Below are 4717 nucleotides of genomic sequence, written 5' to 3'. Positions count from 1 at the left end.
GGTATCTCTATTTCTCCTCTTTTATTCCTCTTTCTATGTGTACTACATTCTGAATATTGAGATGAAAAAGCCTTAGGAGATTGCTTTTGTGCAGGAAGGTATCCCTTCCTGCACAAAAACAATCCCGCCTTCAATGCAGGCACCTTTGCACCATGGTGCAAGGGTGCCCACATTGGTGCTAGGCAGCACATTGTGCATCAGTGCTGGTAAAAAAGGAAGGCACCATACTATGTTAAATAAGGCGTATATTTGCTGTTTCCCTGTCGTGCACTGCAGCAAGGTGGCTTGCTGTGCTGTGCTGCCTGACGTTTTCATAAAAAGACCCACTACTTCCCAGTGCAAATCTTGTTTTAAGCTGGAAAGGAGCCCCAAAGTAAAACAAAGTCACAGTATGTGTTAATTTGCGTTACGTTGTTTCATTGAGGCTTATCATAGACGGTGCATTGGCATTGCAATGCAAGCATCCATGGATTTTGGAGTAATACCCATTCTACTTAAAAAGGTAGGCAGGGGTTTTCAGCAAAGGTCTGTGCCTTCTTGAGGCAAGTTGCAAACTTTTGCTACTTATGTAATGCACAGTGTACATACAAACATGGACAAGCTTTATGCTATGTCTATACTTTATATTTTGGTTCGGAAGGATACCCTTCCAGTTCAAAACCTATGCTAGACATCACACACACACCCTTTTACTATTTTTTTTTTTTAACTTATAACACGCACAGCTACCCACAGTGGGTTTCCCGGCGCTAGGGACAGACTCGAGAAAGAAAAGCAGGTAATAAAGGTGGAACTGGTACATCAGACAGAAAACTGAAAAAAGCAAAGTTTTGAGTCCCTTCCAGAAATGAAGCAGGTTTGTCTCCAACTATAAAGTCACCGGTAAAGCATTCCAGAGCTAAGGGGCAAGGTGGGAAAAAGTCCGACCACCCATTTTTACAAGCTTGAACCTTGGAATGATGAAATCACCATTCTCGGATGATCTCAGCATACGGTGAGGTTTATAGGGTTGCACCAAATTCTGCAAATATTTAGGCGCCGAGCCTTGCCTGATCTTAAACAGATAGCACAAGGCTTTAAATTTAATGCGACTCGGAACTCAGAGCCAATGGCAGAAGTAGCAGAAGTTCTTCTTGGGATATTACGGAGGAGACGGGCAGACGCATTTTGCACCACTTGAAGAATTTTGGTTGTTGCTACGTCAGCTCCTAGATAGAGAACATTACCGTAATCCAGGCTGGAAACGACCAACGCCTGGACAACAGTTCTCTGGGAAGGTATGGGTAGCATCCATAAAATTTTCTGTAGCCATCTTAGAGTAACAAAACAGGTGGTGGCCACCTTTGTAGCCTGCTGTCTCATGGATAGTTTTTCATCCACAAGGAATCCAAGATTGCGAACTACCGCCGCTGGTTGTGGGAGCGGCCCCATATCACTAGGCCAATGCTGGGGGCCCCAGAGGTCTTTATTCTTGCCCAATATCACCACTTCCGTCTTCTCCCCGTTTAGCTTAAGACAATTCCTCTGCATCCACTCAGCTACAAGAGATAAACCGAGCTTTAAAGTAGAGGGGTTGTTCCCGTCTTTGCCTGATATGGAGTAGACGATTTGGGTGTCATCGGCGTAGGAAAATAGCGTCAACCCTGCATCCTCCGCGATAGTAGCCAGGGGTTTGATATAGATGTTAAACAGTAGAGGGCTGAGTATAGACCCCTGGGGGACGCTGTGTGCTGATGGACAGATGGCAGATGCTGCTGTTGCTGAAAAGACCTGGAAAGTACGCCCACTAAAAAAGGAGGCAAGCCAGGCTAGTGCCAAGCCAGCCACTCCTAGGGACCGGAGAGAATTTAAAAGAATGGAGTGGGACACGGTATCGAACGTGGCGCTCAAATCCAACATGATGAGTGCAGATGTTTCCCCACGATCGATACCGTGTCACAGACTTTCGGTAACTCCAAGAAGAGCAGTCTCGGTCGAGTGATGAGCTCGAAAGCCGGACTGGGATGGGTGCAAAAATCCCGAACTCTCCACAAGATGATTTAACTGAGTGTTAATGTGTCTTTCCAGAATCTTTGATAGAATGGGCAGCAAGGAGATAGGTCTAAAATTAGACAAGTTGGAAGCATCCGCACCTGCCTTCTTTAAAAGGGGCACCACCATCGCATGTTTCCAGTCCTGGGGTACATAAGATTCAATTAAAGAAGCATTTAGCAGTTTCATAAGTACCTGATGGAAATTGGAATCCAGTAGCTTCAGAATTCTAACACTGTTCAAACAGGAGAGGAAAGAGACATCATCTAGCAGTTGCCATTCCCTGAGCTTTACTGTGGAGAAGGAGCATTCCACTGGCAATGTAGATTCTGTCTGGAATTCCTCCACCAGAGAAGGAGAACCTAGCGAGGCATAGATGCGTTCAACCTTAGCAATGAAAAACTCAGCCAAAGCTTTACATTGAGCCTCATTTAATGCAGGGGGAGCTGGGGTAGTGTCTGCTCCGGTCAATTTCTTGACTACAGAGAAGAGGACGCGAGAACTATACTGTGCGTGCGTCACCATATTCACAGTATAAGCCGCTCTCGCAGTTTTACATTGCTTATGGTATCCTTTTAAGGCCTCTCTGTAGGCCACTTTCTGGAGACAGAATATGTACATCTCCACTTACTTTCAAGGGCCTTACATTTTGCCCGCAGAAGTTTCAGATCATCATAGAACCATGGCACGGGTGGACGATGAGACCCGGAGTGCTTGGATGTCAAAGGAAGCAGAGTATCCACCGCAATATTTAGCCATTGAAGTACCACGGTATTTAACTCAGTGGCGGTCAAATCAGTATCAGGAAGAGTCCCTGATAGGTGTTGGTTAAACTTTGTTACATCAAGCTTGCCCCACAAGTGTACATGCCCATCCTTTCCGAGTCTGACCCCGGCCTTGATTTTATTGCGAGGTAAGGTGAAGTGAACCGCATAGTGATCTGATCACTCCAATGGACGAGCACTCTGTGCACAGTCAAATTGAAGATTAGAAAAGATTGGATCCAGCAAATGACCAGCAGAGTGAGTGGGACCTGAGTTACACAGCAGAATATTAAAAACCTCAAGGTCAGAAATAAGATGTTTACTGGAGATGCAGGAAGAATCTTCAAGGTGAAGATTTAAATCACCAAGAATTGTGAAGTTAGCTGCCCTTAAGAGCAGAGGGGCTAGTGTTTCAGCTAGAGAAGACATCCAGGAATTTCCATTACCAGGGGGCCGATAAACCAAGAGACCTGTCATAGTGAATTGGGGGTTAATCGCAAGCTTAAAAAGAGCAGCATCACATCCTTGTAAGGGAAGATCTTCAAGCTTGCAGGTATACATAGATTTAAAAATTATTGCAATACCTCCCCCTTTACCGATGTTTCTGTCCTTCCTCAACATGACATAGTCATAGGGAATAGCAATTGCAACATCTGGCCCGGAACTCTCATGGAGCCATGTCTCAGTGAGAAACACAGCATCCGGCTTCTCATCAACAAGAAAATCATAAATATTATGCTTGTGCTTGGGAAGGGACCTGCAATTAATATTCCAGAATTGTAGTGGAGGGTGAGTCATTGCAGTTTTACTGCCCCTTAGCCTACCACGTTTATAAATGCGTTTCATAGCCTTGCATTTGCTCATTTTCCCCATAGAAAAGGCGCAGCCCGGACATTTAAAATTATGTGTGGGTAAATTACACGGAGTACAATTAATGCAAAGAGATTGCCTCATCGATATCAGTTCCTCAACAGTGTAAGTGTAGGCGGTGGTAGGGAGGCGTGACAGGTCCAAATTTGATGCAGAGGGTCTGGCCCCTGGGCCCGTCCAGGCACGGACGGGCGCAGACGGGCTGGACTCAGGCACGATTCCGGTGCGCGACCAGCGCTCCCACTGCGCGTCTGCAGGGTCATCTTAAATAGAGGTCTCGTGAGTCCTTCTGGACACTAGACCACGACCAGAGATGGCGCCTCCAGGCGTCCCGTTTTCACCCCCAAGATGGCCACAAGTTAAGAAATACGAGGGAGGGACCCGCCAAAGAAGCAGTGAGCATCCAATTATAGTGGAAGTATGCAGAGATGTCAGGGCTAAAAGCAGGGGGAATAAAAATAAAAAAACGGAAATGCAAAAGCGGGATAATTTAAAATTTGAAATACAACACACTAAGTATCTTTCCTGAAGCGCTATCTGTCGCGCACAGAGTGTAGTAACAGCAATAATTACCTGAAACAAGCTGTGGTGCAAGAATATGTGCATCGGACAAGGGTGCCTATAGTGTGTCAGCGCAGATGGATTGAGGAGCAGCACCATATCTCAGTAAATAAGCTTATGTTTTGCTCGCTCTCTCCTTCGTTGACATAACGTAGCATAGTAGCTTTGATTTCTGCGCTGTGTTGCATCAAATGGTAATAAATCTTTCCCGCTGTTCCTTGTGCTGAGTTCAGTTTATGTATGCTGCTGGTTATATTTTGTCAAAAAAGCATGAAATGTTTTTTAAATGTATGACAAAGATAGTAGTATGGAATGATGGATAAGTGTGGTTGAATATAGTTTCAAATTTAAGTATAGCTGTGTGAAAAGAAGTATATGCTGGGATGTAGGTTAGTAAAATTACTATGTAAGTTTGTATGTGTCCTTATTTTGGATATGTATGTCACTGAAGTGGACGATCATGTATTGTTGCTTAGCAGGTCGAGATAATA

The sequence above is a fragment of the Lissotriton vulgaris genome, chromosome 6 (genome assembly GCF_964263255.1).
Source record: "Lissotriton vulgaris chromosome 6, aLisVul1.2, whole genome shotgun sequence".
In the NCBI taxonomy this organism is placed as follows: Eukaryota; Metazoa; Chordata; class Amphibia; order Caudata; family Salamandridae; genus Lissotriton; species Lissotriton vulgaris.
This window is presented reverse-complemented; position numbering follows the sequence as displayed.